Source organism: Haliaeetus albicilla, chromosome 2 (assembly GCF_947461875.1).
Source record: "Haliaeetus albicilla chromosome 2, bHalAlb1.1, whole genome shotgun sequence".
NCBI classification, from domain to species: domain Eukaryota; kingdom Metazoa; phylum Chordata; class Aves; order Accipitriformes; family Accipitridae; genus Haliaeetus; species Haliaeetus albicilla.
Window position 1 is genome coordinate 8984746 of NC_091484.1, and position 9861 is coordinate 8994606.

The 9861-nt window shown below is 40.3% G+C and overlaps 1 long non-coding RNA gene across 1 annotated transcript; it reads right to left on the bottom strand.

Moving 5' to 3' along the window:
- Positions 1-3307: 3307 nt before the first annotated feature.
- On the bottom strand, positions 3308-9593 carry LOC138689580 (uncharacterized). The gene is made up of 2 exons (XR_011328471.1): positions 8653-9593; positions 3308-5860 (listed from the first exon to the last, which is right to left on the bottom strand). It is a non-coding gene; the product is annotated as an uncharacterized lncRNA (long non-coding RNA).
- Positions 9594-9861: the final 268 nt, after the last annotated feature.

Sequence of the window (9861 nt, forward strand, 5' to 3'; positions counted from 1 at the left end):
TTGGCATCAAACATCTATAGCTGCAGGGCAGACCTACAAGGCAGGCTGTACCAGGACCAGGGTGACCAGTACTTCCAGCTCCTTCCCAGCCAGCTGGGAGCCGGGATGAGTGAAGATCCCCAGATCAGAGCAGTTGTCTCCCAATCTCTTTCTCCCTTCCTAGAACCCAGGAGTATTTCTCCCACGTGAAAGGTGGCCAGCAAAGCAGCATCTCTCTCATTCAGCAGCTCCTGGGGTTGAAGGGAGCATATTCACACTTTCACGATTTCTTTTTTTGGAAGCTGAAGGGAATTAAATTGCTTTGAGAAAGGAATTTCTAAATCCAGGATGTCAGGGTTGCAGTGAGGAAGTTGTGAGTTTTGTTCAGCTCTTCATCTGACTTGGTTTTCCTGTCCAGCCACCTCAAAGGCTTCTGGATTTGTTCTTCCCTCTGGACAGTAGCAGATTTTGGTGTCCTTTTTGTGCATTATCTCAGTTCCAGTGGTGCAAACTGCATGCAGCATTTCTATGCAGGTACTATTTTGTAATGTCAGCGATGATTTCTTTTAGTGTTGATTGTTGTCTGCCTGGACCAGCCACTGGGTTCTGAACAATGGCAGGTTTTGTGGTGTGATATTCAACACACAGGCTGTAAAGAAATGGCTATCTAAGAAATGGTCAGACACAAAAGTACACTTTGTGACCTTCCTTCTTCCTCACCTCTTCGCAATTCGGGTAACACAATGAAATTCAACTTGGGGTCTGCACTTTATCCGTTTGTGATGGGTCTTCCACTTCCAAATTTCCCCTGAAAAATAATGAAGAGAGTGTAGGAGTGTTATGGGATCTGACACAAAGAAAACCTGCAAAATTGCACTCAGATAAAGGACGGAAAAATAGGTAAAAGCAAAATTTGTCTATATTTAACACGGATCTAGCTGAAAATGTAGAGGACTAAAAAAACCAAACCCCACGTATCAACTGTGAGGCACTGTCAGCATGTCCTTCTCAAAAATACATATGAGTGAGGAGCTGTCCTGGGGAACAGCAAGGCAATGTTTTCAAAGTTTCTTTTTTCTTTCCCCCCTCAGCAAATCCGGGACTCCAACCTGAATGATTGTTTCATGCTAAATAATATTAGCATTTAAATAGCCCAGCATTGTAGTTAACAACTGGGTGAGAGTAATGGGAGGATGGCAGTGCTGGGTTCACACCTCTGGCCCTGGCCCTTATTCGGCTGGGGACCGCTGCCGCCTCCTACCCTCAGCTGTGTTAAGAGGAGGCAGCCCTTCTTCCCCCTTTGTTTAAGATCTTTGCAGGGATAATGAAGATCTAGCAGCAGCTATAAAAAGCTAAAATCCTAGGCCCGTCCTTTAGGTTTTGCCTACAACTGCGTATAAGCCCGTGTCTTCTGCTTGAAATATTACCCTGATCAAGTAACTCTCAACAAACTGCTTGAAACACATTTAAAAATTCTCTTTTTCTTTCATTTAATAAGCTTGACATGCTTTCACCTATAAGGAGACTGCACAGAATATGTGTATACTCAGGTGTCCTTATTGTCACAGTTGATATGTTGCCATGGAGGAAAGCTATTAATGAGAGGAAATTAAATTAGATCACCTCTGTGCACATTTATCTGCACACAGCACAGCTTCAGTCTTAAGGAGAGGGAGTTCTTGTGGGAAAGCAATTAATAGATGCAGGTGCACAGAAAAAAAATGCATTTCTTCTAGACCTCTGAAAGATGCAGCTCGCGTATGTCGCTCTTTGGCATGCTAATCACCAAATTTCACAGATACAAGGTGATTTATTTCACACAAATTTCATAATTAGCAAAATTTATTGTTTTTCCAGAGTTCCTTTTAAAAGATAACAGAGATGTAGTTGTGTAAGGTAGGGGATGTAAATCATTTGCAGCTCATGTAGAAACCTGTTAAAGATATCATAGTCTTGTCTGATGCAGTATCCCATAGCAGTTTGTTGGATAAAAAGGAGGTGTCCTAATGCCAGAAAATCCTGGGGTCTCGCTGCAGCTAGGAGTGATGAGAGGCAACCTAGGTAAGATGAATGTGTGTGATTAGCCAGAGGAGAGAAGGCTGTATTTAAAAGAAGATGGATCTTCTGAAAGAAGGACAGGAGGCCATGGGAAGAAGGGCCTTTGTGTCAACAGGAACTTTCTGCCCCACGTCCATGGCAATGAAGAAGATGAGACATGGATAAAATCTAAACCAGATCCTCAGTACTGATAAATTTGTTGGTGGGTTGATTTTTCTTTTTTTCCTTCTGTCACATCTTTAGCAACATCTCAGCCCATAATACATAAGTGTAAAGCATTGAAAGAAGAATTAATCCTGTAAATGTACCAGTTACTGGGCTAAAGCAAAAGATGGCTATCCTGGTACCTGCCCCTGTGAGCAGAGGCTGGGACCAGATATCGTGGCCGCTGCTGGGCGAGAACTGTGGGACAGTAACTGAGCACATAGCTGTGCGTTCGGGTTTTTTAGGCAGCCTGGGTAACAATAATCCCTGGCACAGAGACTAAAATATCAACGATTACGGCAGTCATTTCTTAATTATGTATTTTTTAGTTACTGGGCCCTGATTAGAGCCCAGGTTCAGGAGCAGCTGCAGTGTAACTGCAAGGAGGTCCCCGTGGGACCACTCCAGTGGGTGCTGGGATAACCAGCAGCGCATCGCATCACACCCCCCCGCTTTGGGAGGAGGGGGCTGTGGGGTGTCCAGGCTACAAACCAGATTGGGAATTGGCCCAAGTAAAACTAACCTGGTGTTAAAAGGAGTTTTAATGGGTTTTGCTGTCAAACTGTAATTGCGGGTGCCAAGGTCCGGGCTTTCGCTGCCCAGACTTGCTGATGAGGTCTCCGTATTGCCCCCCGTCGTTTTACTGGAGTTGGGTTTTATGCCAACTTGAAGGAGTTAAATTTGCCCCTGGAGGCATCCAGAGCCAGGGCAGGGTAGGTGGACAGGTTGGCAGGAGCCGGCCCAGGGAGCAGGACGCTCCCTCCTGCAGCCCCTCACGAGTACAGCATCGCAGCCTATGGATTTCCCTTGTTTTGATTCGGTTAATGAAGAAGGGAGACTAATTATTAGCCTTTTGAATCTCTGACCAATCAATTCTGACTCCGTGACAATGCTTAGCACTTATTTTGCTTCACAGGGTGACAGATTAAACATTTTATAACTGTAGGTAATTGTCCTCAGTTTAAAAACAAGAAAATTGAGCCCCAAGGTCACCAGAACTACAAAGTCAGGTACAACATGAGGTATTATCTATATGTGCTAAAAATCCGCGTTATGAACCACGAGCTCAGGAGGAAATGGCACAAACTGTTTATTCTGGAAGTAGACTCAGTAGACTACAACAAAACTGTAATTCATATCAAATACATGAATTAGACATTAGCAATGTTTTAACAATAAACAAATATAATGTATCTAGTTGATTTAGGTACTTATGTCACCCTAAAAATTGATGGGATTTTTTTAAATAGATCTTGGACTTCTAAATTTCTTGAGAGGTGTACTTAAATTAACTCGGTTTAAACAAATGTACAGTATATTTTCTGAGGTTTTGTCACAAAGGAGAATTAATTAATAGCAACTTTTCTTTTTCTTCTCTGCTCAGCCATAATCCAGACGAAATCTGTACAATAAATTTTGCTTCTGGGCTGAAATCCTGTATGACAGGTTGCAGCCTAGAGCGAAATTTCAGAGATGAGCCACGTAAGCCCTGAAAATAGGAGCTGATAATGATAACAATCACTGACAAACCTTTTACTATGCCTGTGCTAGTGTGTGTCACTATAATACAATTTTGTATGTTAAACAACAGATGTCAAACAGAAGAAAGGAAGGAGGCCTTTGCTTTTCTTCTGTTGTGGACCTTGTTCTTCCAAAGCAGCCATTTTTTCAGTTGCCATGACAGTGTTAATAGGAGTTTATCATTTTCCCATGCCTGCTGCATACTAATGAGGGATCAATTCATGAATGTTATCTGTAAGGCTAAGAAGGGTCCAGCACCACAATCTCTGGTGCATTCAGTACTTGGAACGGCACCTCAGTCTGTAGCCCTGCAGTTGCAGCGCAGAGTTTTATAAGGAGCAGAGTTTCTGCTGTTCACCTTTTATTCATCACTGTATGGGGATATGCAGCAGACAGAGCTAACAACTGAATGTAGGGACCCAAAAGTTTGATTTGGTATTTCCTGATTTGTCCCAGGGAAAAGTAGCTGTGAAATCTTCACAGAGATAAGGGAATTGCTTCAGCTGCATGTCATGGGGAAAGCAGAGATTTCTGTGAATTTGACTTAACTTTGGGACCTGCAAACTTTATATTTGGAGCACTTTGTTTTAGGCAGTTAGTGAAAAGGCAAATCACACCTTATGCAGGAAAGCACTGGGGTCTCAGATGCATTTTGGCAGTGCATTGTGTGCGGTGGGATTGATCTTGCCCCTGCCAACCATTTTCCTCAACTCCCAATGGTGAAAACAGATGAAGAAACTGAGATTAGGGACTGATTGGAGAACTGGTGGAGGCGTGATTAAAGTGGTGCTAAACAGTTTTACTCCAAAAGTTACAGAAAATATTGCTAATTCCATGACACAAAATACAGTACATCATCATACACTGGAAGAACTCGGTCACAGATGCAGAGGTTTTTCCTCCTCATCAGTTCATCAGCTGCACTGGGAAATATGTTTTTGAATTGGTGATTATTCATATTTATGTTATGATTTATTATAGGTAGCAAACTGCGATCCAAACAAGGTGTTATTTGAGCCATATAAGACTTTTCAAAGATATTATATATGTTCACACTTATAATGCCATTGATTTCTACATGTAAATCTTTCAGCTGTTTTCTTTGTTCTGCTTTTTGGGTTGGTTTGTTTGTTTGTTTTGCTACTATAAAAGGGCAAAAAATGAGGGGAGAGAGTTTTCCCCTTTTCTCCGCCGCGATAATTTTTTTAAAGAAATCTGAAGGCATTTGGGGCTTTTCTTTTTTTTTTTTCTTTCTTTTTTTTTTTTTTTTTTTTTGTTATTTGCAGTTGTTCTTTTATCATTATCTTCAGGAAGCAGCATTACCATGTTGCAGATAAGAGGCACATCCAGATGTGCATATCAAAGGATGAACAACTACTTATTAAGAAAAAACTTCTTTTACGCCGAGCAAGGTTCAAAGGAATAGTAAAGTCTATGGCATAAGCGACAAAACTGTCTGGCAATTCTGTGCATTGTCAATCTAATGCACAGAACTGGGGGAGAAAACACTTTCATCAAAAAGAAATGGTGGCGAAATGCATGTAGAAAGACGAAAAGGCACTCGGCTGAAAGAGCAAACACCCTTCTAAGCAGTGACACTATCAGTCACTCCTTTAATTCTTGTGCAATAGAAAAAAAAATTTTTTTTTTAAAGTTGTTGAAATATGCTTGGGTTTTTTTTTTTTTTTGTAACCTCTTTTTAACAAAAAGTTCCCAAAGTTTATGAAGAGTTTCATGGCTATATAAAAAGATTTGTGTTGCACCCAGTTTGCCTATTCAGTTTATGTATTCGTTTGGGTGGAAGGCAGACTAAGACAGACTTGTGTTTTCCCATTTTTATAGTGCTGGGAAATGTACGAGCTTGCAATGAATGTGTAGCAATATATTCATGTATTACTCATCATCTTCATAACAAATTCTGCTCTCTCTTTAAAACTAAAGAAAAAGTATGTTTATTTGGCTGTATAACTGTGCAGCTCTGTAATCATGGCATAATTCAGAGTTTGGATCTGGACTTGGAGTGATCTTAAGCAGGGTGATTCCTTCTCTAGGTATGATGAGTATGAGCAATGCCTCAGATGTCCCCAACTCTGTCTTGCTGAACAATTAAGCAGAAAGACAAGCTGATGTTAAATCATTTTACTGGTAAAATGGCTACGAACACAGTTTTTCCCTTTTTTGCCTTCTTGTATGAAGCCACAGACAGTGCAACCTCCTTTCTTTGTGGGTGCCTATCACAGAACATTAGGGGGCCAGAAGATTTAATGCAGTAAATGCTGTTCCTTCTGATTCAGTTCCAGGATTTGACCACTAACATGGTGCTTTATTTAGCACGCTCCAACTTCACACAAACTTCATCCTATTGCATGTTCGGTGGTAGAGCCATGGGTTTAGATCTGCTGAGGTGGGTGAAAATCAGCTTTTTTTTTTTGCCTCTGTTTCACTGCACTTTCCCACCAGAGGTTGGGAAGATGTCTGCAAGGAAGGGTCGTATTCTCTTAGGTGGAATCACTGCTTTCTGATAGTCCTTCCATGTTGGTGCAATAGCTGGGCTCTGAATATCTGAAATTATATGCCACTTTTAGGACTTGATGCATGTAAAAATGCTGCTGAGGTTCAGGAGTCCAAGATTTGCTTTTGGGGTGGAAATGTGTGTTGGGGTGAGCAGGATATACTCAGGACTAATCTTGCAAAGTGTTGGGTGAAATTCAGTTGCAAGCAGCAATATTTTTCATAGTTATTTGAAAGGCCTTTTGATAGATTGATTGTTCATAATCAATCTTTCACTGTGAATAAATTGAAATAAAATCATATTCAGGTTCATATGATGGCAACAACACAAAATATGATAGTTTAGCAGCTGGCATAATCATTCCAAGTTTCCGAGCTTTTTTCATTTTTAGCTCTGTTGAAAATATGAGATTGCATAATGCACTACGGTTTATATAACAGCCTCACATGGCTTTACGTTATTATTTCACATCAGTTTTACCTCAGAGTTTCTAACAGGTCAAGTAACCTTCTGATTTCATTTAAAGTTTCCATTATTCTCTCCTGAAAGGGAAAATCTAGCTCTTGTTTGGACAGCTTTGGTAACTCCAAAGGAAAAATTGGGCATTATAGTGAATACAAAAGATTCACTTTCCATGCATTAGGCTTTTCAATTGCTTTCTTAATGCAAAGTTGGACAGGAGAGTATAGGCAAGAAAAAAAGATCATTTTGTGTCCATGGTCAGATGTCAATATTGACAAAAATAAATGGAATGTAACAATAGATCCTTGCAAAGATGAAGGTCATATGACTAAAATGTCTAACTAGACCTTGCACTATAGCTGTATCTTATTGCTGTTTGTGATAAATTATTGGAGGTTTTTCCCCGTAGTTTAAAACATGCAAAAAGAGAGTAAGTCTGGAATTTTAAAACTAGACCATTTTAAGCAATAATATTGACAGTGAATCAGAAGTGAAGTATGTAGAGAATTAAAAAAAAAAAAAAGGGGAAAAAAAAAAAAAAAGCAAGAAAAAAGCCTAAGGAGGTCAAGTGTATTGGTCTCACTGAGGTCTGTGCATATCACTCCGTACTGCATTTTTCAAAATTTCTTTATTCAAAACTTAGATGATGCAAACTGCTCCAGCTGCCCAGGGTACTGGGCTGAATTCCAGTTTGTAAATGGGTTAATTAGTGATAGTCTGTAAACTCATTGTGTCTTAAACTGAGACTTTTCTTCACTTCAGATTTTCTTGCCCAAGTCAATCTTTTTATGAAATCAGCCTTTGAGATTCATCCAGTTTTTTCCTAGTTAACATTGCTATTTTAAATATAAAAAGCAAAGAAATAACTTAGATGCTGTTCAGCATTAAAGCCTTTTCCCCTGGAGATATTTCCCAATATGTGACAGCAAAACACAGCCCTGCATAGTACCATCAAGCTGGCTCACACGTATGTCTGTGCAGATAGTTTCCGACCACATCAGGAGGGTCACTGAGAGGAGTGACCAAAGACTAAACAACAAACAAAACCTGCTTTTGTTCATAAAGGTAACAGAAAACTTAATTTGTATTTGAGACCTTTGGCCCTTCAGAATTTTGGAGTGCCATCATTTATATAGCCTGCAAGCACAGTTTCTCTCCTTACTGGAGCATCTCATGTCATTGGTGTTCCTGCCTCTTTCTCTCTTATTATATGAAGGTCTGTAATACAGGCATTACTGGTTATCTGAATGCCTGGATATCTCTTGTGAGACTAAAAGATAAACTCTTAGATGCCCATTGTTCCCTGTTCAGAAATATGGACAGATACCCACTGTAAGCCAAATAATTAAAAAAAAAAATTAAAAAAGAAAAAAAAAAAAACAAAAAAACCCACTTCAAGTACTTTAATTTGTAGCTGATTTATAGACCTGGTGAAAGCTATTTTCTGGACATGAATTTTATTTTTTTTAAACAAATGACTTTTTTTTTTTCTTTTATTACCACTGCAGTCTGAAAAGTTCCTTGTGCCTTGTCTTGTATGTAGAAAAATCAACCATTAACTTAACTCCAGAAGACAAAGCAGCAGGCAAAGGTTTCCTAACCACGGCATTGTCCTTCCCGAGTGCTGAACAGCCCCGCCAAGTTTGTTTCAATTACACTGCCATTTCCTAACTGAATCCAAAATATTTCTTCAAAAGGCTCATCTGGTTTAGGGTCATGATCATAGGTGGAAGGTCAGTTAGTCATTTGCTGAGACATTCACTTCTCACTCAAATAATCTTTCATAAATCTTAAAGGAATGCAATAGTTTATGCCAGAAGAAGCAGGGGAGGTGAATGGCAAGAGAGGGTAAAAGATATTTACACAAACCGCATTTCTTCAAATCCAATATAAGTATTAGTTTTTCCTCTTTGTACCTGTGAAAAATGAAGCTGTTTCCCCACCTCCAAAGTAGAAGGAGCTGCGTCGCTCCCAGGCACAAGAGGCTTCTGTCCAGCCTAGGTGCAGGATCTGCCAGGAGACTTAGGCCAATGTGCCTATACTCACTGGTTATATATACGCACATCTGCATGCATATAATAATGCGGGGTTTAGCCGCTTTTGCCTCTATGTGCCAGCACAGCTGTTGTGGGGACACGCAGAAGAAAAGACTGGGAAAAATCCACCTGAAATTTCCACAAAAACAACATGTCGACACTGTTTTATTTTCTGATTAGCTCAGTTCAGGATGTGGAGGCTGTGCACGGCCCAAGCCATGTGAAGGGACCTCTGGACAAAACCTGAGATCTCCAAATGGCCCTGGCAGATGTGGCACCGTGTGCCTGCTTAACTGGTGTCCTTAGTGGCCACGTCCATCTGGCTACAAGGGGATGCTCTGAACTGCCATCTCCTCTCCACCAGCAAGTGGACCTCAGATGCTACTTTACCAGTGCTGCCAATAACTCTGCTGGGGACAGCAGGCTGCCTGGTCTCAGCCCTGATGGGAAACTTTCAAGTACTGCCAATTTTAGTGCAACGCCAACAGGCTTTTGTAGAGATTAGACAGATTCATTTCTCTGATTCTGAATATGAATAGTAACGCTATGGGAAATTCTTATTCTAAATGCGATCAGTCTGGCTCCTAGACTGCAGTAAGTGAGCCTGGGTCTTATCTGATGCTGGTGTAAATACAATGTGCCTGTCCCAGAAAGCCAGCAGTGCTGCCACTGAATGGCAAAAGAAAAGTACATTAAATAGATAGTAAAATAAACTATTTATCAGATGCAGAGACTAGAGGAAGAATTCCCAGTGTACTGTTAGTTGTGCTGGGAAAATGCACAAAAACTGCCTCAGTGCTTCAGTTTTCTCGTGTAGCTAGGTATAATTATACTCATTCCACAAGAGTGTTTTTCCTCACTTACAATAGTTTGTGAAGTTTGTTGGATGAAAGCTGTTAGAAAAGATGTCAAGTATTAGTACCGATATATCAGTATTGGTTTTGTTTCTTAAAAAAACCCCACTGACTTCATACATCTATACTATAGATTTATCCAGTGAAAGCAGAATTTTTAGTGCCTCTAATAAAAAATATATGGGCTGATTCTCCCCTCATGATTATTGGTAGAGCACAACAAAAGAGTTCTCCA